Genomic DNA, 26,436 nt, shown 5'->3' with positions numbered 1-26,436 from the left:
TAAAAAGATGCCAAGAGACCAACCTAGTTTTAAACTGGGAAAAATATCACTTTATGGTGACTGAAGGAATTATCCTTGGGCATAAAATTTCAAACAAGGGGATAGAGGTGGATCAAGCTAAAGTGGAAGTAATTGAAAAATTACCACCACCTGCTATTGTCAAGGCAATCAGAAGCTTTCTAGGGCATGCAGGATTCTACAGGAGGTTTATAAAGGATTTTTCAAAAATTGCAAAACCCCTGAGCAATATGCTAGCTGCTGACACGCCATTTGTGTTTGACACCGAGTGTCTGCAAGCGTTTGAGACTCTGAAAGCTAAGCTGGTCACAACACCAGTTATTTCTGCACCAGACTGGACTTTACCATTTGAATTAATGTGTGATGCCAGTGACCACACCATTGGTGCAGTACTGGGGTAGAGGCATGACAAGCTTCTGCATGTCATTTATTATGCTAGCCGTGTTTTAAATGATGCCCAGAAAAATTACACAACCACAGAAAAAGAATTTCTTGCAGTGGTTTTTGCCATTGACAAGTTTAGATCATACTTAGTAGGATCAAAAGTGATTGTGTACACTGACCATGCTGCTCTTAAATATCTACTCACAAAGCAGGATTCAAAACCCAGGCTCATAAGATGGGTGTTACTTCTGCAAGAGTTTGATATAAAAATAAGAGATAGGAAAGGGACAAAGAACCAAGTGGCTGATCATCTGTCTCGGATAGAACCAGCAGAAGGGGAGTTTCCCCCCTCTATTGAGATTTCTGAGACCTTTCCGGATGAGCATTTATTTGCCATTCAGGAAAAACCATGGTTTGCAGACATTACAAACTATAAAGCTGCAAGGTTCATACCCAAGGAGTACAGTAGGCAACAAAAGAAAAAATTAATTACTGATGCAAAGTACTACTTGTGGGATGAATCCTATCTCTTTAAGAGATGTGCAGACGGAATAATCCGTAGGTGTGTACCTAGAGAAGAAGCACAGAGGATCTTATGAAATTTGCCATGGATCACAATATGGAGGCCATTTCGAAGGTGAGCGAACAGCCACCAAGGTCCTCCAATGTGGCTTCTACTGGCCTACACTCTATAGGGATTCCCGAGAATTTGTACGTAACTGTGACAGTTGCCAAAGAGCTGGTAATCTGCCTCATGGTTACGCCATGCCTCAACAGGGAATCTTAGAGATTGAGTTGTTTGATGTATGGGAAATTGACTTCATGGGACCTTTCCCGCCATCATACTCAAACACTTATATTCTGGTGGCAGTCGACTATGTATCAAAATGGGTAGAGGCCGTTGCCACACCTACCAATGATACTAAAATAGTGCTGAAGTTGCTCCAAAAATATATCTTCAGCAGGTTTGGTGTCCCTAGAGTACTAATCAGTGATGGGGCACTCACTTCTGCAACAAACAGCTTTACTCTGCCATGGTCCGGTATGGAATTCGCCACAAAGTGGCAACTCCATATCACCCACAGACAAATGGGCAAGCTAAAGTTTCTAACAGAGAACTAAAAAGAATCCTGGAACGGACTGTAAGTACCCGTAGAAAGGATTGGGCAGGAAGCTTAGATGATGCTCTGTGGGCTTACAGAACAGCATTCAAGACTCCTATAGGGACCTCTCCATACCAACTTGTGTATGGTAAGGCCTGTCATCTACCTATGGAACTGGAACATAAGGCCTACTGGGCAACCAGATTCCTAAACTTTGATGCCAAACTAGCTGGAGAAAAAAGATTGCTCCAGCTGAATGAGCTAGAGGAATTCAGACTCACTGCTTTCGAAAATGCCAAGCTTTATAAAGAGAAATAAAAAAGGTGGCATGACAGAAAGCTGTCATCTAGAGTCTTTGAACCAAGACAAAAGGTTCTGTTGTTTAACTCTAGGCTCAGGCTATTCCCCGGGAAATTGAAATCCCGGTGGAGGGGACCATATGTGATTATAAGTGTATCACCATATGGTTTTGTGGAGCTTCTAGACACTGATTCTGATAAGAAATTCATTATTAATGGATAGAGAATCAAGCACTATCCTGAAGGCAATGTTGAGCAAGAGTGCTCAAGGCTGAGGCTAGATTAAAAGCTTAGCAAAGGTCCAGCTAACGACAATAAAGAAGCGCTTGCTGGGAGGCAACCCAACCATTAGCAAAACTTTTCTGCTATTTTATTCCTCATTTTATTTATATGAGCTTAATATTAACAAGGTAAAGAATCAATTGCATAAGTCCACAGGGTTACAGAAGAATTCAGAGCACAAAACAGGAAAAAGGAGCTTACTGGCAAGAAAATGCCAGTAAAGATAGCCATCTGGGCGTTAAACGCCAGAAAGAAGCAACTTCTGGGTGTTTAACGCCAGATTTACAGCATCCTGGGCGTTCAGAAAAATGCCCAGTGACAAAGGGGTTTCTGGCGTTTAACGCCAGCTAGAAGCAACAGCTGGGCGTTAAACGCTCAAACCAAGCAGCAAGTGGGAGTTAAACACCCAAAACTTGCAGTAGTTGGGCGTTTAACGCCAGGATTGTGGGGAGTAGGCAATTTCATTTTCAATTCAAATTTTTTCCAATTTTTATGTTTCAATTCATGATTTCTTTCACAAACATGTTACAAATCCTAATTTTTCAAATCCTTTTTCAAAAGATATCAAATGTATCTTAATTCATAAACCCTTTTTCTTAATCCCCTTCAAATTATTTTCAAATCCTTTTCAAAATAAATCTATCTCTTTTCCTTCTCAAATCTTTTCAACTCATCAATATCTTTTTCAAATCTTCACATCATCTTTTTCAAAATTCAGATTTATCTTTTTCAAATATCTTTCATATCTTTTCAATTTTAAATCACATCTTTTACTATCATACTTATCTTTTCCAAATCACTTTTTCTATCATATCTTTTCAAATAATTTTTGAAACCCACCCCCTTCCCCTTAAATATTGGTTCGGCCTCTCCCCCTCTCCTCCACAAGTTGCACTTGGCTCTCCCTCTTTCCCTCTTCTTTGCTTTCTTTTGCTTGAGGACAAACAAAACTTTAAGTTTGGTGTGTTTATCCGTGATCACTAAACCAATACCCACTAAGATCATGGCTCCTAAGGGAAAACAAACCGACTCAAGAGGCAAGAAAGAGAATATTCCAAAACCACTTTGGAATCAAGGGAAGTTCATAACCAAAGAACATTCAGACCATTTTTACAAAATAATGAGTCTAAGGTCAGTGATCCCGGAAGTTAAATTCGATCTGAAAGAAGATGAATATCCAGAGATCCAAGAGCAAATTTGAAACAGGAGCTGGGAAGTCCTAGCTAATCCTGAAACAAAGGTGGGAAGAAACATGGTTCAGGAATTCTATGCTAATCCATGGCAGATAGACAGGCAGAGGATAGCTAGAACCGCATTCTATGACTATAGAACTTTGGTCAGAGGGAAGGTTGTTCACATCCACCCTGATAAAATAAGGGAGATCTTCAAGCTGCCTCAACTGCAAGATGACCCAGACTCCTTTAATAGGAAAATGATGAGATCAAACCTAGGCTTGGATAAAATCCTAGAGGATATATGCCTCCCTGGAGCCAAGTGGACAACCAACACAAAGGGTGCCCCGAACCAACTCAAGAGAGGAGATCTCAAACCAGTCGCCAGAGGCTGGCTGAACTTCATTGGGGGCTCTATTCTTCCCACTAGCAACCGCTCAGAAGTCACCATCAGAAGAGCAGTGATGATTCATTGTATTATGCTGGAAAAAGAAGTGGAAGTTCATCAGTTGATTGCTTGTGAGCTTTACAAAATTACAAACAAGAACTCCAAGGATGCCAAATTGGCCTATCCAAGCTTAGTTTCTCTGTTATGTAAAGATGCTGGGATAAAGATGGGAGTAGATAAGTATATCTCAGTTGAGCAACCAATCACCAAAAAGACTATGGAAGGACAACAAGTGCAGGACGACCCCATCAAGAGAAAAGCAGAGGAGTTCCTCCCGGAAATCCCTCAAATTGAATACTAGGAGCGCCTAGAAGTATCTGTCACCAAGTTGCAAGAAGCTGTGGATCAACTAAAGGAAGAACAGCAAAATCAAAACAGCATGCTCTGCAAATTTCTTAGAGAACAAGAAGAGCAAGGGCGTGAACTGAAGGAATTAAAGCGTTAGAAACTATCTCTTGAAGGGCCAAGCACTCCAAAGACAAAAGAGACATCCACCTTCCAAATTCAAGGTGGTTGAGTTCTAATCTTAGCCTTAACTCTGTGATAATTGTTCTTATTTGAGTTTTACCTTAAGAAGTTATATATGAGTAGTAGTAATTAGTATTTATATTCTGATTTTATCTCCAATTAAGCTATAATTTATTTTTCTCATCATCATTAAACATGAATAAAAAAAGCAAATTTTCTATAGAATAAGGAGGCAATATTTTTCGAGTTTTTAATAAGAAAAAAATTCTAATTATTTACATGTGGTGGCAATGCTTTCTGTCTTCTGAATGAATGCTTGAACAGTGCATAAGTCTTTTAAATTTGATGTTTATGAATATTAAATATGTTGGCTCTTGAAAGAATGATGAAAAAGGAGAAATGTTATCTGATAATCTGAAAAATCATAAAAATGATTCTTGAAGCAAGAAAAAGTAGTGAATACAAAAGCTTGCAGAAAAAAAATAGACCTTAAAACCAAAAAGCAAGGGTAATAAAAAGGATCCAAGGCTTTGAGCATCAGTGGATAGGAGGGCCTAAAGGAATCAAATCCTGGCCTAAGCGGCTAAACCAAGCTGTCCCTAACCATGTGCTTGTGGCGTGAAGGTGTCAAGTGAAAACTTGAGACTGAGCGGTTAAAGTCAAGGTCCAAAGAAAAAAGAAGAGTGTACTTAAGAACCCTGGACACCTCTAATTAGGGACTTTAGTAAAGCTGAGTCAGTGTCTGTGGCATTTATGTATCCGGTGGTAATACTGGAAAACAAAGTGCTTAGGGCCACGGCCAAGACTCATAAAGTAGATGTGTTCAAGAATCAAAATACTGAACTAGGAGAATCAATAACACTATCTAAATTCTAAGTTCCTATAGATACCAATCATTTTGAGCTTCAATGGATAAAGTGAGATGCCAAAACTGTTCGGAAGCGAAAAGCTACTAGTCCCGCTCATCTAATTAGAGTCTGAGCTTCACTCAAAAACTCTGAGATATTATTGCTTCTTGAATTATTTGTATTCTATTTTATTTATCTAGTTGCTTGGGAACAAGCAACAGTTTAAGTTTGGTGTTGTGATGAGCGGATATTTTATACGCTTTTTGGGGTTAATTTCATGTAGTTTTTAGTATGTTTTAGTTAGTTTTTAGTATATTTTCAATAGTTTCTAGGCAAAATTCATATTTCTGGACTTTACTATGAGTTTGTGTATTTTTCTGTAATTTCAGGTATTTTCTGGCTGAAATTGAGGGAGCTGAGCAAAAATCTGATTCAGGCTGAAAAAGGACTGCTGATGCTGTTGCATTCTGACCTCTCTGCACTCGGAATAGATTTTCTGGAGCTACAGAAGTCCGATTGGTGCACTCTCAATTGCGTTGGAAAGTCGACATCTAGGGCTTTCCAGCAATATATAATTGTCCATACTTTGCTCAAGGATAGATGACGTAAACTGGCGTTCAACGCCAGTTCCATGTTGCAGTCTGAAGTTAAACGCCAGAAACAAGTTACAAGTTGGAGTTAAACGCCCAAAACAGGTTACACCCTGGCGTTTAACTCCAGAAACGGCCTAGGAGCGTGTAAAGCTTAAGTCTCAGCCCCAGCACACACCAAGTGGGCCCCAGAAGTGGATTTCTGCACTATCTATCTTAGTTTACTCATTTTCTGTAAACCTAGGTTACTAGTTTAGTATTTAAACAACTTTTAGAGATTTATTTTGCACCTCATGACATTTTAGATCTGAACTTTGTACTCTTTGACGGCATGAGCCTCTAAACTCCATTGTTGGGGGTGAGGAGCTCTGCTGTGTCTCGATGGATTAATACAATTACTTCTATTTTTCATTCAAACACGCTTGTTTCTATCTAAGATATTTATTTGCACTTCAATATGATGAATGGGATGATCCGTGACACTCATCACCATTCTCAACCTATGAACGCGTGCCTGACAACCACCTCCGTTCTACATTAGATTGAATAACTATCTCTTGGGTTCCTTAATCAGAATCTTTGTGGTATAAGCTAGAATCCATTGGCAGCATTCTTGAGAATCCGAAAAGTCTAAACCTTGTCTGTGGTATTCTGAGTAGGATTTAAGGATTGAATGACTGCGACGAGCTTCAAACTCACAAAGGTTGGGCGTAGTGACAGACGCAAGACCAACGGATCCTATTCCAGCATGAGTGAGAACCGACAGATGATTAGCCGGGCAGTGACAGCGCACCTGGACCATTTTCACTGAGAGGAAGGATGGTAGCCATTGATAACGGTGATCCACCAACATACAGCTTGCCATAGGAGGGACCTTGCGTGCGTGAAGAAGAAGACAGGGGGAAAGCAGAGATTTAGAGGATAAAGCATCTCCAAAACTCTAACATATTCTCTATTACTGCAGAACAAGTATTTATTTCATGCTCTTTCATTTCTTGCAATTCAAACTGATAAATATAATTGATATCCTGACTAAGAGTTACAAGATAACCATAGATTGCTTCAAGCTAACAATCTCCGTGCGATTCGACCCTTACTCACGTAAGGTATTACTTGGACGACCCAGTGCACTTGCTGGTTAGTGGTACGAGTTGTGAAAAGTGTGATTCACAATTTTGCGCACCAGGCATCTTCTTGTTAAGTCTTTAAACCTCTCCCATGCTTCATATAGAGTCTTTAACCCTGAAAGTTTGTACCTCAGCTCTCAACCTGTTGATTCTTTGAGGAGGATAGAATCTCACCAAGAATTTGTTTACCACATCTTTCCAGGTTGTTAAGCTCTCCTTCGGGAAGGATTCCAGCCATTTAGATGCCTTGTCCTTGAGTGAAAAGGGGAATAGAAGTAGTCTGTAGGTGTCAGGATGAATACCATTAGACTTCATAGTGTCACATATCCTCAGGAAGGTGGTTAGATGTTGATTGGGATCTTCTTGAACACTTCCTCCGAATGAACAATTGTTCTGAATAAGGGTGATGAGCTGTAGCTTTAGTTCAAAGTTGTTGGCATGTATGGTTGGCTTTTGGATGCTACTTCCACAGTTTCCTGGGTTTGGATTGATGTAGGATCCTAGAACTCTTCTCTCTTGCCCAGCATGATGCGCTGGACCTTCTCTGCCATGGTTGTGAGCCTCTTCTTCATGATGGTTCTCCATATTCTCATCCAGGTCTAGTTCAAAGTACTCTTCCTCTTCCTCAGCACCAACTACTCTCTTCTCTCTTGCTTCCCTCCTTAATCTAAGGAAGGTCCTCTCAGGTTCAGAATCAAAGGAAGTTGAAGCCCTACTTCTTCTACCTGTCATACAACCAGTAAGGCACAAGAAAAAAGGATAGATGTAGTCAGTATTTTCTGCAGAAATGCTATTAGTGTGAATGATGCAATATATCAAACAGTTAGTGGGTCAGTGAACTAAATAGTAAAAAAAATGATATGCAGATAGCACCACAAATGGGTGAGAGGTAAAGGGAAGGAAATAACTAAAACTGAAATTAAATTACTCAGATGGAATTAAATCAAACAAAAGAAAAGTGCTCCATCTAGTTATCCACCAATTTAATCATTGTTGATACAAAATCAATCCCCGGCAACGGCGCCATAAACTTGATGCACGGAAATTTGTCTCTCAACAGATTTCCCTCGGCAAGTATACCGAATTGTCGTCAAGTAAAAACTCACAATAGAGTGAGGTCGAATCCCACAGGGATTGATTGGTCAAGCAACTTTAATTGGAGGAATGTTCTAGTTGAGCTAAGCAGAATTTGATATGAGAATTGCAGGAAATTAAATGGCGGGAAAGTAAATGGCAGAAAATGTAAATGCTGGAAATAAAGAGCTGAATATAAATGACGGAAAGTAAATGGCAGAATCTTAAATGGGGAATGGGGAATTTAGCATGAAAGTAAATGGCAGAAACTAAAGAGAATGGGTAAGATCAGAAATGGGGAATTCATTGGGCTTAGGAGATGTTGCATTCTCCGGATCAAGTTCATTTTCATCTCTTCCTCAATCAATGCATTCATTGATCTCCTTGGCAATCTTAAGTGATTGAATTCCAATTCCTTGGTAACTCAATCTCTCAAATCTTGATCAATAGCCAATTCCTTGGTCTAATTGCTCATGAGAAGAGATGAGGTGCGGTCACTGATTATACCACATGTATTTCCAAATCAAAGTATTGGGAGAATTATATGTCACCATATCCGCCCAAACCCCAATTTGGTCCAACATGAGAAAGTATTTCTAGCATGATCTCTTCATTCCTCTTCCAAGGTTCAAAAGAGATCCAAGTATGAATAGTTTCTTTTCGAAGACAACTATCCAATTGGATGAAGATTGAAAGCTTTCAAGTAAAATCAAGAGAAAAGAAAGAAGAAGAATAATGAAAACTATTATTGATCCATCAAATTACAATAGAGCTCCCTAACCCAATGAAAGGGGTTTAGTTGTTCATGGCTCTGGGAATGGAAAGGAAAGATGGAGAGTACATTCTGAAGTAAAACTAGAAGTTGCAGAGAAAGTAAAATTATACAGAGAGTAGTCCTCTCAATCCCCCCCCCCAAAGCTCCTCTCTAGTTCAAAACTACCCCTATATACTACTCTTCTGATCTTCCAGTTGGCTCTTCAAGTCTTAGATATGGGCCTTTGGATCTTGAGTTGAAGCAGTTTGGAATCTTCAGTGGGCTCAGCTTTACTTGCAGAGAAAGTGTGAAGTAGGCATGGACTTTGGCTAGGACATTAGTGGCGTTAATGTTAAGTGAAAATGTGGGTTCGAGAACGTTAGTGACAATCACCTTTTGCACTAACGTTCCTAGCCCAAGATGAGTTACGTTAACTTCAACATTAGTGGCACTAACGTGACCACTAACGTTGCCTCTTGATCCATCGCGAGCATTATTTGCCTTTACCTTTGCCAATAACGTTGCCCTTGGCCCCTTCTTCCCTACGTTAGAGTCCACGTTAGTGTAGCTAACGTGACTCTTAACGTGGGTATGGCTTAACTTCGAGAGCGTTAGTGACACTTACCTTTGTCACTAACGCTCCAAACACCCTTCTTCCCACGTTATAGTTCACGTTACTTAGGTTAACGTGACTTCTAACGTGGTAGTGATAGCCATCTCCAACGTTAGTGACAAAGGTGAGTGTCACTAACGTTGGCTCATCATTCCTTTCCTCCACATTAGCTTCCACGTTAATGCAATTAACGTGACAACTAACGCGGCTAATAGAGGCTTAGTCCAACGTTAGTGACAAAGGTGAGTGTCCCTAACGTTGGCTCTTTATTGCTTCTCCCACGTTAGAGGTCACGTTAATGTAGTTAACGTGACTCTTAATGTGGCTAAGTGTGCCCCTCTCCCCAACGTTAGTGGCATTCACTTTTACCACTAACGTTGGAGCTTTATTTCTCTTCCACGTTAGCTTCCATGTTAACGTAGTTAACGTGGACACTAACGTGGGCTATGATGGCTCACGAAAGTGTTATTGGTGTTCACTTTTCTTGTTAACGTTGTAAGCTAGCCTCCTTTCCACGTTAATGGTCACGTTAGTTGGACTAACGTGGCTGTTAATGTGGCATCTTCCTTGCTTCCTTTGTCCTGAAATCAAGCAAATAAAGTGCATCAAAGCTAGGTTATAACCCATGAGATCATGCATCATTTAATTTACCATTCAATTCATGCATAATTCTCATGAAATCATATAAAATTCACAATGTTTGCTTGAATCAAGATGTAAATAATTATTTACCCAAAACTTGCTTATTTCCTAAGAAAGTGCATGAAACTACCCTAAAACCATAAAGAAAAGGTCAGTGAACCTGGCCAAAATGCCCTGGCATCATTCGGTCATGCCTGGACCTTTTATTCTTATGTATTTTCAATGGTGGAGTTTCTACACACCATAGATTAAGGTGTGGAGCTCTGCTGTTCTTCATGAATTAATGCAAAGTACTACTGTTTTCTATTTAATTCACGCTTACTTCTTCTCTAAGATATACACTCGTTCTTCAACTTGATGAATGTGATGATCCGTGACACTCATCACCATTCTCACCTATGAACGCGTGCTTGACAACCACTTCTGTTCTACATGCAATCAAGCTTGAATGTGTATCTCTTGGGTTTCTAATCTAAGATTAAAACCTTCGTGGTATAGGCTAGAATCATTGGCGGTCATTCTTGAGATCCGAAAAGTCTAAACCTTGTCTGTGGTATTCCGAGTAGGATCTGGGAAGGGATGACTGTGACGAGCTTCAAACTCACGAGTGTTGGGCATGTGACAAACATAAAAGGATCAATGGATCCTATTCTAACATGATCGAGAACCGAGAGATGATTAGCCGTGCGGTGACAACGCATTTGGAACATCTTCACTGAGAGGACGGGAAGTAGCCATTGACAACGGTGATGCCCAACATAAATCTTGCCATGGAAAGGAGTATGAATGATTGGAAGAAGGCAATAGGAAAGCAGAGGTTCAGAAGGAACAAAGCATCTTCATATGCTTATCTGAAATTCCTACCAATGAATTACATAAGTATCTCTATCCTATTTTATGTTTTATTCATCTTTTAATTATCAATCCTCCATAATCATTTGAATCTGCCTAACTGAGATTTACAAGATGACCATAGCTTCCTTCAAGCTGACAGTCTCCGTGGGATCGATCCTTACTCACGTAAGGTTTATTACTTGGACGACCCAGTGCACTTGCTGGTTAGTTGTGCGGAGCTGTGATAAAGAGTTGAGATTACAATTGTGCGTACCAAGTTATTGGCGCCATTGATGATCACAATTTTGTGCACCAAGTTTTTGGCGCCGTTACCGGGGATTGTTCGAGTTTGGCAACTGACGGTTCATCTTGTTGCTTAGATTAGGTAATTTTACTTTATGCTTTAAGCTTTTTACTTTTTATTTTCGAAATTTTTTTTCAAAAATACAAAAATATTTCTATTCTATTCTTCAGAGTTTTTAAGAATGGATTCTAGAGTTTCATGATGATTTATTGAAGTCTGGCTGGATGAGAAGCCATGTCTAATCTTTTGGACCGAGGTTTCAACTTATCATCACAAGACCTTGTTGACTTCTATCAATTTTGCTGTTGAAAGTAATGATCTGCTAAAGCTTGGTTGGCCATTGGCCATGTCTAGTGTTTTGGACCGAAGCTTTCACTGAAAGCTTGGCTGGCTAGTAAGCCATGTCTAATTCCTGGACCGGAGTTTTAGACTAACATTGCATGATTCCTAAAATTCTCATTAAAAATTTTGAATCTCTTTATTTCCTTTTCTATATAATTTTCGAAAAATCACAAAAGAAAATTATAAAATTTACAAAATCAAAAATATTTTATGTTTCTTGTTTGAGTCAAGTGTCAATTTTTAAGTTTGGTGTCAATTGCATGTCTTTATTCTTCTTGCATTTTTCGAATATATGCAATATGTTTGATGAGCGGATAATTTATACGCTTTTTGACATTGTTTTTAGTATGTTTTTAGTAGGATCTAGTTACTTTTAGGGATGTTTTTAATAGATTTTGTGTTAAATTCACATTTCTGGACTTTACTATGAGTTTGTGTGTTTTTCTGTGATTTCAGGTATTTTCTGGCTGAAATTGAGGGACTTGAGCAGAAATCAGATTCAGAGGTTGAAAAAGGACTGCTGATGTTGTTGGATTCTGACCTCCCTGCACTCAAAGTGAATTTTCTGGAGCTACAGAACTCGAAATGGCGCGCTTCCAATTGCGTTGGAAAGTAGACATCCAGGGCTTTCCAACAATATATAATAGTCCATACTTTGGCCAAGAATTGACGACGTAAACTGGCGTTCAACGCCAGCTTTCTACCCAAATCTGGCGTCCAGCACCAGAAAAGGATACAAAACCAGAGTTGAACGCCCAAACTGGCACAGAAACTGGCGTTCAACTCCACAAATGGCATCTGCACGTGCTACACTCAGGCTCAGCCCAAACACACACCAAGTGGGCCCCGGAAGTGGATTTATGCATCAATTACTTACTCATGTAAACCCTAGTGACTAGTTTATTATAAATAGGACCTCTTACTATTGTATTTGACATATTTGGATCTTTGGATTACCTTATGATCCTTTGATCACGTTTTAGGGGGCTGGCCATCTCGGCCATGCCTGGACCTTCACTTATGTATTTTTAACGGTAGAGTTTCTACACTCCATAGATTAAGGTGTGGAGCTCTGCTGTTCCTCAAAGATTAATGCAAAGTACTACTGTTTTCTATTCAATTCTTCTTATTTCGCTTCTAAGATATCCATTCGCACCCAAGAACGTGATGAAGGTGATGATTATGTGTGACGCTCATCACCATTCTCCCCTATGAACGCGTGCCTGACAAACACTTCTGTTCTACATGAATTAAGCTAGAATGAGTATCTCTTAGATCTCCTAACCAGAATCTTCGTGGCGTAAGCTAGAATGATGGCGGCATTCAAGAGAATCCGGAAGGTCTAAACCTTGTCTGTGGTATTCTGAGTAGGATTCAATGATTGAATGACTGTGACGAGCTTCAAACTCGCGATTGTTGGGCGTTAGTGACAGACGCAAAAGGAGGGTGAATCCTATTCCAGCATGATCGGGAACCGACAGATGAATAGCCGTGCCGTGACAGGGTGCGTGAGCATATTATTCACTGAGAGGAGGGGATGTAGCCACTGACAACGGTGATGCCCTTGCATAAAGCCAGCCATGGAAAGGAGAAAGACTGATTGGATGAAGATAGCAGGAAAGTAGAGGTTCAGAGGAACGAAAAGCATCTCCATTCGCTTATCTGAAATTCCTACCAATGATTTACATAAGTATCTCTATCCCTATTTTATTATTAAATTTCGAAAACACCATTATCACTTTATATCTGCCTGACTGAGATTTACAAGGTGACCATAGCTTGCTTCATACCAACATTCTCCGTGGGATTCGACCCTTACTCACGTAAGGTATTACTTGGACGACCCAGTGCACTTGCTGGTTAGTTGTATCGAAGTTGTGACAATTATGAATTTAGATCAAAGCACCAAGCTTTGGAGCCATTACCAGGGATTGTTCGAGCCTGGACATCACAATTTCGTCCACCAATGTTCTTCATTGGTCTTCAAGTTGTTCTTGATGATTTCATTGCTCTGATCTTTGATATCTCTTATTTTGTGTCTTTTGTTGTTTCTTACATGCATTTTCAAATTGTTATAGTCCTTAGTATACAAATTTCTAAGTTTGGTATCTTGCATGCATTGTTTATTTGATCTTAGTTGCATTTTTCATTGTTTCTCATCATTAAAAATTAAAAAAAAATTTATTGTGTCTTTTCAAGTCAATAACACATAGAATTGAAGATTTAGAACATTTAGTAGAGGAATTATACAGAAAAAGATGGGCATTCAAAACGCCCAGTGAAGAAGGAAAACTGGCATTTAAATGCCAGCCAGGGTACCTGGTTGGGCGTTAAACGCCCAAAAAGGTAGCATTTTGGGCGTTAAACACCAAAATGAATGCCATTCTGGGCGTTTAATGCCAGGACGACACTAGATGGAAGATTTTGTTTTTAATTCAAATCTTTTTCAAATTTTCATAATTTTTCAACATCAAATTTTTTTTTTCAAATCATATCTTTTCAATCATATCTTTTCAAAATCAATTTCTTTTCAATTTTTTTTATTTATTACTATTTTCGAAAATCCTTGCTACAATTAGTGATTTAATTCAAAATTTTCAAGTTGTTACTTGCCTATTAAGAAAGGATCAAATTTTAAATTCTAGAATCATATCTTTTAATTTCTTGTTGGTCAAGTAATCAACTTTAATTTTAAAAAACTTTCTTCTTTTTAATTTGATTCTCAATCATATCTTCTCAATCATGTCTTTTCAATCACATCTTTTTCAAAATTAAGTTTCAATCATATCTTTTTGATTTCTAATTTCAAAATCTTTTACAAAAATCACTCAATTTCTTTCCCAATCTTAGTTTTCGAAAATCATTTACCAAATTTTCAAAATTTTTCTTAATTATTTCAAAATCTTTTTACTTTATTTTCGAAAATTCTTCCCCTCCTCTTACATCCTTCTATTTATGGACTAACACTCCTCTTCAATGTACAATTCAAACTCTATCCCTCTTGATAAGTTCGAACTCTTTCTTCTCTACCTTCTCCTTCTATTTTTCTTTACCTCTGACACCTCAAGGAATCTCTATACTGTGACATAGAGGATTCCATATTTTCTTCTCCTCTCTTTTCATATGAGCAGGAGCAAGGACAAAGGCATTCTTGTTGAAGCTGATCCTGAACCTGAAAGGACCTTGAAGAGAAAGCTAAGAGAAGCTAAAGTACAACTCTCTAAAGAGGACCTAACAGAACTTTTCAAACAAGAAGAAGCCATGGCAGCCGAAAACAACAACAATGCCAACAATGCAAGGAAGGTGCTTGGTGACTTTACTGCACCTACTCCTGACTTCTATGGGAGAAGCATCTCAATCCCTGCCATTGGAGCTAACAACTTTGAGCTTAAGCCTCAATTAGTTTCTCTGATGCAACAGAATTACAAGTTTCATGGACTTCCATTGGAAGATCCTCATCAGTTCTTAGCTAAATTCTTGCAAATCTGTGACACTGTCAAGACCAATGGGGTTGATCCTGAGGTCTATAGACTTATGCTTTTTCCCTTTGCTGTAAGAGACAGAGCTAGAACATGGTTGGATTCACAACCTAAAGAAAGCCTGAACTCTTGGGAAAAGCTAGTCAATGCCTTCTTGGCAAAATTCTTTCTACCTTAAAAATTGAGCAAGCTTAAAGTGGAAGTCCAAACCTTCAGACAGAAGGAAGGTGAATCCCTCTATGGAGCTTGGGAAAGAAACAAGCAATTGATCAGAAGGTGTCCTTCTGACATGCTTTCAGAATGGAGCATCATAGGTATCTTCTATGATGGTCTATCTGAACTGTCCAAGATGTCATTGGACAGCTCTGCTGGAGGATCTCTTCATCTGAAGAAGACGCCTGCAGAAGCCCAGGAACTCATTGAAATGATTGCAAATAACCAATTCATATACACTTCTGAAAGGAATCCTGTGAATAATGGGACAAATCAGAAGAAAGGAGTTCTTGAGATTGATACTCTGAAAGCCATATTGGTTCAGAACAAAATATTGACTCAGCAAGTCAATATGATTTCTCAGAGTCTGTCTAAAATGCAAGCAGCAATAGTCAGTACCAAAGAAGCTTCATCTGAAGAAGAAGCTTATGATCCTGAGAACCCAGCAATGGAAGAGGTGAATCACATGGGAGAATCCTATGGAAACACCTATAATTTTTCATGGAGAAATCACCCAAACCTCTCATGGAAGGATCAACAGAGGCCTCAACAAGGCTTCAACAACAATAATGGTGAAAGAAATAGGTTTAGCAATGGCAAACCTTTTCCATCATTTTCTCAGCAACAAACAGAGAATTCCAGGCAGAACCACTCTGAATTAACAACTGTAGTCTCTGATTTAATTAAAATCACTCAAAGTTTCATGACTGAAACAAGGTCCTCCATTAGATATTTGGAGGCACAAGTGGGTCAGCTGAGCAAGAAAGTTACTAAACTCCCTCCTAGTACTCTTCCAAGCAATACAGAAGAGAATCCAAAAGGAGAGTGCAAGGCCATCAACATTACCCACACGGCCAAACCTGGAGAGGAGGAAGAGGCAGTGATTTCCACTGAGGACGACCTCAATGGACGTCCACTGTTCTCCAAGGAGTTCCCTAATGAGGAACCATGGGAATCTGAGGCTCACATTGAGACCATAGAGATTCCATTGAATTTACTTTTGCCATTCATGAGCTCTGATGAATATTCTTCCTCTGAAGAGGATGAAGATGTTACTGAAGAACAAGTTGCTAAGTACCTTGGAGCAATCATGAAGCTAAATGCCAAGCTATTTGGTAATGAGACTTGGGAGGATGAACCCCCCTTGCTCACCAAAGAACTGGATGACTTAACTAGGCAGAAATTACCTCTGAAGAGACAAGATCCTGGAAAGTTCTCAATACCTTGTACCATAGGCACCATGACCTTTGAGAAGGCTCTGTGTAACCTAGGGTCAAGCATAAACCTCATGCCTCTCTCTGTAATGGAGAAGCTAGGAATCCTTGAGGTACAAGCTGCAAGAATCACACTAGAGATGGCAGACAATTCAAGAAAACAGGCTTATGGACTTGTAGAGGATGTCTTGGTAAAGGTTGAAGGCCACTACATCCCTGCTGATTTCATAATCCTAGACACTGGGAAATGTATGGATGAATCCATCATCCTTGGCATACCCTTCCTAGCCACAGCAAGAGCTGTGATTGATGTTGACAGAGGAGAATTGGTCCTTCAAGTGAATAAGGACTCCCTTTTGTTTAAAGCCCAAGGATCTCCCTCTGTAACCATGGAGAGGAAGCATGAAAATCTTCTCTCAATACAGAGTCAAATAAAATCCCCACATTCAAACTCTAAGTTTGGTGTTGAGAGGTCACAGCCAAACTCTAAGTTTGGTGTTGAGAGGCCATCATCATGCTCTGAGTATCTGTGAGGCTCCATGAGAGCCCACTGTCAAGCTACTGACATTAAAGAAGCGCTTGTTGGGAGGAAACCCAATTTTACTTATCTATGTTAAATTTCTCTTTTCCATTGTTATTTTATGTTTTCTATAGGTTGATGATCATGTGAAGTCACAAAATAATTGAAAAAGCAAAAACACTAAAAAACAGAATGAAAACCAGCACACCCTAGAGGAGAAGCCTACTGGCGTTTAAATGCCAGTAAGGGCAGCAGAATGGGCATTAAACGCCCAGTCTGGCACTATTCTGTGCGTTTAATGCCAGAAATGGGCACCAGACTGGCGTTTAACGCCAGAAAAGGGCAAGAAGCTGGCGTTAAACGCCAGAAATGGGCAGTAACCTGGCGTTTAACGCCAGGACTGGCAGCAAAGGGCGTTTTGCAAGCCTAATTAGTGAAGGGATGAGAAATCCTTGACACCTCAGGATCTGTGGACCCCACAGGATCCCCACCAACCTCAACTCACTCTCTCTCTTCTTCACACCTTTTCATAATACTCTTCCCCAAATACCCTTCACCAATCACCTCTATACCTCTTCCCCAAAAACCCCTCACCTATCAAATCCTACCCTCTTCTCCATAAACCCTTCACCAATCCACATCCATCCGTCAAAAACTCCACCTACCTCACTATTCAAATTCAAACCACTTTCCTTCTCAAACCCACCTCTCCACTCCTATATAAACCCATCTTCACTCCTTCATTTTCACACATCTTAAACACTACTTCACCCCCTTAGCCGAAACACTACCCCCTTCCATCTCCTCTATTTCTTCTTTCTCTACTCTCTTCTTTCTTCTTTTTTGCTCGAGGATGAGCAAACCTTCTAAGTTTGTTGTGGTAAAAGCTAAAGCTTTTTGTTTTTCCATAACCATTTATGGCACCAAAGGCCGAAGAAACCTCTAGAAATAGGAAAGGGAAGGCAATAGCTTCCACCTCCGAGTCATGGGAGATTGAGAGATTCATATCAAAGGTGCATCAAGACTACTTTTATGAAGTTGTGGCCAAGAAGAAAGTGATCCCCGAGGTCCCTTTCAAGCTCAAAAAGGGTGAATATCCGGAGATCCGATATGAGATTCGAAGAAGAGGTTGGGAAGTTCTCACCAACCCCATTCAACAAGTCGAAATCTTAATGGTTCAAGAGTTCTATGCCAATGCATGGATCACCAAGAACCATGATCAAAGTGTGAACCCGGATCCAAAGAATTGACATAGAGGAAGACATCCTCATTGATAAGGACAAGCCCATCACTAAGAAAAGGATGGAGCAAACAAGAGATCCCACTCATGGACAAGAGCATGAGGAAATTCCTCATCATGAAATTCCTGAGATACCTCAAGGGATGCATTTTCCTCCACAAAACTATTGGGAGCAAATTAACACCCCCTAGGAGAATTAAGTTCCAATATGGGACAACTAAGGGTGGAGCACCAAGAACATTCTATCCTCCTTCATGAAATTAGAGAAGATCAAAGAATCATGAGAGAAGAGCAAAAAAGGCAAGGAAGAGACATTGAGGAGCTCAAGCACTCCATAAGATCTTCAAGAGGAAGAACAAGCCGCCATTACTAAGGTGGACCCGTTCTTTAATTCCCTTGTTCTTTATTTTCTGTTTTTCGAATTTTTATGCTTTATGTTTATTCATGTTTGTGTCTTTATTACATGATCACTAGTGTCTAAGTGTCTATGCCTTAAAGCTATGAATATAAATCCATCACCTTTCTTAAATGAAAAATGTTTTCAATTGAAAAAGAAAAAGAAGTACATGAATTTTGAATTTTAAAATAGTTTAATTATTTTGATGTGGTGGCAATACTCTTTGTTCTTCTGAATGAATGCCTGAACAGTGCATATTTTTGAATTTGTTGTTCATGAATGTTAAAATTATTGGCTCTTGAAAGAATGATGGAAAAGGAGAAATGTTATTTGATAATCTGAAAAATCATAAAATTGATTCTTGAAGCAAGAAAAAGCAGTGAAAAGCTTGCAAAAAAAATGCAAAAAAAAAAGAGAAAGAAAAAGCAAGCAGAAAAAGCCAATAACCCTTTAAACCAAAAGGCAAGGGTAAAATAAAAAAGATCCAAGGCTTTGAGCATCAGTGGATAGGAGGGCCCACAGGAATAAAATCCTGGCCTAAGCGGCTAAAACAAGCTGTCCCTAATCATGTGCTTGTGGCGTGAAGGTGTTAAGTGAAAACTTGAGACTAAACGGTTAAAGTCGTGGTCCAAAACAAAAAGAGTGTGCTTAAGAGCTCTGGACACCTCTAATTGGGGACTCTAACAAAGCTGAGTCACAATCTGAAAAGGTTCACCCAGTTATGTGTCTGTGGCATCTATGTATCCGGTGGTAATACTGGAAAACAAAATGCTTAGGGTCACGGCCAAGACTCATAAAGTAGCTGTGTTCAAGAATCAACATACTGAACTAGGAGAATCAATAACACTATTTGAATTCTGAGTTCCTATTGATGAGTATTTTGGAGGAAAAATGAATCTCTCCCAAAACACACAAATCTAACCGGCAAGTGCACCGGGTCGCATCAAGTAATAAAAACTCACGGGAGTGAGGTCGATCCCACAGGGATTGAAGGATTGAGCAATTTTAGTTTAGTGGTTGATTTAGTCAAGCGAATCAAGATTTGGTTGATGGTTTTGTGACTTGCAGAATTGAATTGCATTGAAGTAAAGAGAACAAGAAATAAATTGCTGAAACGTAAAGAACAAGAAATTAAATGGCAGAAACTTAGAGTGCAAGAAATGTAAATTGCGGAATCTTAAAGTGCAAGGAATGTAAATTGCTTGAAATGTAAAGGGGATTGGGACGTGGATTTGCAGAAATTAAACAAGGAAAAGTTAAATTGCATCTAACAGAAGAGTAAAAGGGAATTGGGATTGGATCGGATCTTATAGCAGAAAAGTAAATGAACATGGAAAGCAATAAACAGAGAATTGAAATGGGAATTTAGATCTCAGGACCCAGAGACTAGAGAACCAAGTCTAGATCTCAATGCCTTCCTAGATCCAACAAGAACAATTGCAAAGGAAATTGTAAGTTGCAAGGAAAGTAGATGAGAAGCAAGTAACAGAAACGGGAATTCAATTAAGCAGTAAATAAACAGAGAGATCCAAGGATGAGATTGAAACAGAATTTCTTCAAATCTCCAACCCAAGATCCAAGACAGGTGTAATTGAAATTGAAAGCAATAAAACTAAGAGGAAGAGAAGTGAATTCTCCTTCCCCAAGACAAAGAAATTAAAGTTCACTCAATATCAAAAGCTCTCCGAAACTATTATGAAAATTCCAAAAGGAAAGCTCTCCGAAGAACTTGAATTCTATCCTATTTATACACTTTCTTCAAATGATCTTCAAGCCTTGAGTTGGGCCTTTGCTCTTGGTGGAATTGGGTTGAAAGAGGCCTTGGTTGATTGCTCTTGAAGTTTGGAGAAGAACCGAAGTGAACCAATTGAACCGGTTTTGAGGTTAGCAAAAGTTGGACCAAAAGTTTGAGCCAAAGTTAGGGGTCTAACTTTGGCTCCAACTTTTCATATCAGCTAGCACAAATTGCTGATATCAACGTTGGTGCCAATGTTAGGGGTCTAACTTTGACCCTAACGTTGGCCTTGCCTAGTGTGCTTGTGGCGCCAACGTTAGCCACCAAGTTAGGGGGCTAACGTTGGTGCAAACTTTTGCCCCTCTCCCTTGTATTTTCATGTGCCAACGTTAGCCTCCAAGTTAGGGGTCTAACGTTGGCGCAAACGTTAGGTGGCCAGGGAGGAGTTTCTCATGCCAACGTTAGCCTCAAAGTTAGGGGGCTAACGTTGGCGCAAACCTTTGGTGCCCAGGGGAGAAATTCATGTGCCAACGTTAGCCTCAAAGTTAGGGGGCTAACGTTGGCGCAAACTTTTGGAGCCCAGGGGAGAATTTTCAAGTTCCAACGTTAGCCTCCAAGTTAGGGGGCTAACGTTGGGGCTAACTTTTCAACCAAAAGTTTGTGCAAAAGTTTGATGCTAACTTTAGGTCCAGCTTTTTGCTTCCTGGTTCAATTTCACTTATTCCATTGTCCTCTCTTCACTCCTAGCCATTCCTTCTTGCTTCAACCTTTCTCCAAGCTTTCTTCACCTATCATTAATCAACCAAACACATCAAAGCTATGCTCAAAATCATGAGGTATTCATTCTTTCATAATATGCAACAAATATAGCCTAAAACCTCATGAAATGGCATGAATTCATACATGGTTGATTCAATCAAGGGAAACATGAAAATCTAGCTAATTGGCTTGCTTGTAGCTCAAGAAAGTGCATAATTCTAATGAAAATAAAAGAAAAAGACTAGTTAAACTAGGCTAGGATGACTTGTCATCACAACACCAAACTTAAAGCTTGCTTGTCCCCAAGCAAGAAATGAATTATGCTCAGAGATTCTTTCAATTAAGATGGATTGAGGAACACTTGTAAAGTACAATGAGTGAAGTGATCAAGTATCAGTGGGGTGAACTCTAAATCATATTCTCATGCAAGGGCTTCAGTGCTCACTAGTCCTTACATATTGGGAGTCGTAGGTCTTTAGGATTTTCATCCAAATGGTACCATGGAGATCTCTTTATATGTAATCACCTTGAAGCAGCTTATAGTTTCTGTGCTTTGGCCTCGACTCTAAGTATCATGTCTCAAAGCGGCTCTTTAGATAAGCTTTCAATCAATACTCCTAAACCAGTTGGTTTTAAGGTATTAGGTGTTAAAGCACCCCTAAGGATTTACTTGCTCAAGCCTCTTTCCTTGACACACTTCAACCACAAGCATTTACTAGGATAACAACTCTTTGAGTTTTTGTTTCTTTCTTTCTTTTTCTGCCTAGTAATTGATGCTCAGAGCCTTGGGCCATGTTCTTTTTGCTTTTGTATTTTCTTTATTTTCTTTTGTTTTGTTTGCTGCTTCTTGGATCAATAGATTTTTGAGAATCTCCACAATACTTCTTTGAACTTCATGTCCTGCCTATGAGCTCCCATGCAAGTTTTCACAAGCATGCAACCTCAATACAAAATCATACAACTAGAACCACCACTTCTCCTAATCTTTTGCTTCCCTCAAAATTGTTTGATTCCTCAATCCTTCTTTTCAAAGAACTTTCATGTGATGCATTTCTTGAAAATTGAGTGCAAACAAGTTTTGAAGATAAGAATGTTGTGACTGATCAAGCCTCTTGCTTATTGAATTATAAAGAAAGACTATGCTATGCAGACAAGCAGGGCAGATAAGGATACAATCCAACTTTCAATTACAGCAATATTTGATGCAAAACAATGATTTAACAATACAACCTGTTGAAGTTTACTTGCTTTCCTTCTTCTCATCATCATCATTGCTGGCCTTTAGGTTCATCTTTTGTTTCTTTGGTTGATGATGCTTAAGCCTTCCAACAGCTTGTATGGACCTCTGCAATGATATTGAAAGTTGCTTGTTCCCCAAGCACTTGCAAAAGGGTTAGCTTGCATGATTTATTTGTGGGCCTTTGTACTTACTTTGGTGTGGGAACACCAAACTTAGTGCCTTGCCAATGCATTAGATTAACGATGTGTGAAACTCTTTTTCTTCTTTTTCAAAAGCAATAAAACTGAAAACTAGGAAACAGCAGAATAGTTAACTAGTTTATCCAACATGCTTGAAGTCAGCATTATACAGAAGGTGAGAGTGCGTTTTATAATGAGATTTTGGTGGAACACCAAACTTAGAATCCTTCATTCTCCCTTAGATTGTTTTGGTGTGCAACACCAAACTTAGCTTCTTGCATTATAGATAAAACTAATTAACCTTTTTATTAAAATAGTTATGAACAGAAAACTACCTCGGGTTGGGTTGCCTCCCAACAAGCGCTCTTTTATTGTCACTAGCTTGACATCCTTCATCCTCTGATCATGGAAGTTGAGGTTTCTGTTGCCTTTGGTTTCCTCCTCTTACCGTAGGCTTCTCCTTGTTTTCCATAACTGCTTTCCCTTTCAACCCAGCAGCTTTTTCATTGTTCTTCGAGTCATCTTTAGTGGCTCTTAGGGATATATTTCCCTCTCTCTCACCCAGTTTAGCAGGGTTTTGAACCATTTGTTCCATGTACCTTTCAATTCTCTTGAGATATGCCTCTTGGTTTTTCCTTATGTCCTCCTGCTCTATCAATGTCATTTCTTGAATTTTCATAAACCTTTCCATCATCATTTCTAAAACATAGAGTTTTTGGAAGTTTAGGATCGGTTGTGACTGTGTTAATTGTGGTGATTGATGTAAGTCATTTTGGGCAGGTGGTGGGGTAGGATAGGGTTGTAGGTGTGTATATTGGGGTGGTGTGTAGTGATTTTTGTTGGTATGGTGGTGTTTTTGCAGGTTTGGGAAGTTGGGGTTATTATAGTTGAAGTCCCTTTGTTCCTGATGCTGAGATTCCCTCATTCTTAAATAAGAATGTGGTTTCCATGGTGGAAATTGTGCATTCAGTGTGGCAGAATGTAGAGAATCAATTTGTCTAGCTATTGATTCCAATTGCTGCTGAGTTTGCTGGTGTAGCTGCTTGTTTTGATTCATGATTGCTCTCACTCCTTCAAGATTCATTACTTCCTTTTCTGAAATTGCATTCCGTGGTGTCTCAATTGAGTGTTGGTTATTGGCTCTTTTGTCACTGAACTCTGCAGTTCCTTGGATGGTTGCTGTTGCCTTGAGTAGGCCATCTGAGAAGTAATCTACTACTTTTCTTGTTTCGGAGGTTAATCCTTCATAGAACGCTCGAAAATCCACCTTATCATTTGCTTTCTTGTATCTCTCCCATGCTTTGAACAGTGGTTCTTCCTCTCTTTGTATGAATGGATGTACTCCTTCTTTCATCTTGATGTGCTGTTGGGGTGAGGAGAATTTGGCTAGAAACTTGGCAACCAATTCATCCCAACTAGTTATACTTCCTTGGGGAAAGGTTTCAAGCCATTGTGCCGCTTCATCCTTCAGTGAGAAGGGAAATAACAAGAGCTTAATGGTATCATGGTCCACACCATTGAGATTGACAGCCCCACAAGTTTTCAGAAAAATGGATAGGTGCTGTTTAGAGTCCTCCAAGGGATTTCCACCATAGGAACAATTGTTTTCTATTAGTGTAATGAGTTGTGGCTTCATGTTGTGATGTTCTTCTTTCTCAGAAACTCCTTCTTCCCTGTGATATATAAATCAACAACGGAACACACAGCGATTCTCTTGAAAATTGAGTGTAGCCGGTTGAGACAAAACTTCAAATAGTTAGTGGGTTAGTCAAAAATTAAAGAAAAAGTGCTTGATCTAGATCACCACCTCACTTAATCATTGTCAATCTATTCAATCCCCAGCAATGGCGCCAAAAACTTGATGAGTATTTTGGAGGAAAAATGAATCTCTCCCAAAACACACAAATCTAACCGGCAAGTGCACCGGGTCGCATCAAGTAATAAAAACTCACGGGAGTGAGGTCGATCCCACAGGGATTGAAGGATTGAGCAATTTTAGTTTAGTGGTTGATTTAGTCAAGCGAATCAAGATTTGGTTGATGGTTTTGTGACTTGCAGAATTGAATTGCATTGAAGTAAAGAGAACAAGAAATAAATTGCTGAAACGTAAAGAACAAGAAATTAAATGGCAGAAACTTAGAGTGCAAGAAATGTAAATTGCGGAATCTTAAAGTGCAAGGAATGTAAATTGCTTGAAATGTAAAGGGGATTGGGACGTGGATTTGCAGAAATTAAACAAGAAAAAGTTAAATTGCATCTAACAGAAGAGTAAAAGGGAATTGGGATTGGATCGGATCTTATAGCAGAAAAGTAAATGAACATGGAAAGCAATAAACAGAGAATTGAAATGGGAATTTAGATCTCAGGACCCAGAGACTAGAGAACCAAGTTTAGATCTCAATGCCTTCCTAGATCCAACAAGAACAATTGCAAAGGAAATTGTAAATTGCAAGGAAAGTAGATGAGAAGCAAGTAACAGAAACGGGAATTCAATTAAGCAGTAAATAAACAGAGAGATCCAAGGATGAGATTGAAACAGAATTTCTTCAAATCTCCAACCCAAGATCCAAGACAAGTGTAATTGAAATTGAAAGCAATAAAACTAAGAGGAAGAGAAGTGAATTCTCCTTCCCCAAGACAAAGAAATTAAAGTTCACTCAATATCAAAAGCTCTCCGAAACTATTATGAAAATTCCAAAAGGAAAGCTCTCCGAAGAACTTGAATTCTATCCTATTTATACACTTTCTTCAAATGATCTTCAAGCCTTGAGTTGGGCCTTTGCTCTTGGTGGAATTGGGTTGAAAGAGGCCTTGGTTGATTGCTCTTGAAGTTTGGAGAAGAACCGAAGTGAACCAATTGAACCGGTTTTGAGGTTAGCAAAAGTTGGACCAAAAGTTTGAGCCAAAGTTAGGGGTCTAACTTTGGCTCTAACTTTTCATATCAGCTAGCACAAATTGCTGATATCAACATTGGTGCCAACGTTAGGGGTCTAACTTTGACCCTAACATTGGCCTTGCCTAGTGTGCTTGTGGCGCCAACGTTAGCCACCAAGTTAGGGGGCTAACGTTGGCGCAAACTTTTGCCCCTCTCCCTTGTATTTTCATGTGCCAACGTTAGCCTCCAAGTTAGGGGTCTAACGTTGGCGCAAACGTTAGGTGGCCAGGGAGGAGTTTCTCATGCCAACGTTAGCCTCAAAGTTAGGGGGCTAACGTTGGCACAAACTTTTGGTGCCCAGGGGAGAAATTCATGTGCCAACGTTAGCCTCAAAGTTAGGGGGCTAACGTTGGCGCAAACTTTTGGGGCCCAAGGGAGAATTTTCAAGTTCCAACGTTAGCCTCCAAGTTAGGGGGCTAACGTTGGGGCTAACTTTTCAACCAAAAGTTTGTGCAAAAGTTTGATGCTAACTTTAGGTCCAGCTTTTTGCTTCCTGGTTCAATTTCACTTATTCCATTGTCCTCTCTTCACTCCTAGCCATTCCTTCTTGCTTCAACCTTTCTCCAAGCTTTCTTCACCTATCATTAATCAACCAAACACATCAAAGCTATGCTCAAAATCATGAGGTATTCATTCTTTCATAATATGCAACAAATATAGCCTAAAACCTCATGAAATGGCATGAATTCATACATGGTTGATTCAATCAAGGGAAACATGAAAATCTAGCTAATTGGCTTGCTTGTAGCTCAAGAAAGTGCATAATTCTAATGAAAACAAAAGAAAAAGACTAGTTAAAATAGCATAGGATGACTTGTCATCACCTATATATGCCAATCATTCTGAACTTCAAAGGATAAAGAGAGATGCCAAAACTGTTCGGAAGCAAAAAGCTAAAAGCCCCGCTCATCTAATTAAAACTGATCTTCATAGATGTTTTTGGAATTCATTGTATATTCTATTCTTTTTATCCTATTTTATTTTCAGTTGCTTGGGGACATGCAACAATTTAAGTTTGGTGTTGTGATGAGCGGATAATTTATACGCTTTTTGGCATTGTTTTTAGTATGTTTTTAGTATATTTTAGTTAGTTTTTATTATGTTTTTATTAGTTTTTAAATAAAAATCACATTTCTGGAATTTACTATGAGTTTGTGTGTTTTTCTGTGATTTCAGGTATTTTCTGGCTGAAATTGAGGGACTTGAGCAAAAATCTGATTCAG

Source organism: Arachis ipaensis, chromosome B5 (assembly GCF_059453495.1).
Source record: "Arachis ipaensis isolate K30076 ecotype BB chromosome B5, ASM5945349v1, whole genome shotgun sequence".
Classification (NCBI taxonomy): Eukaryota; Viridiplantae; Streptophyta; class Magnoliopsida; order Fabales; family Fabaceae; genus Arachis; species Arachis ipaensis.
Note: the sequence above shows the minus strand (reverse complement) of the source record.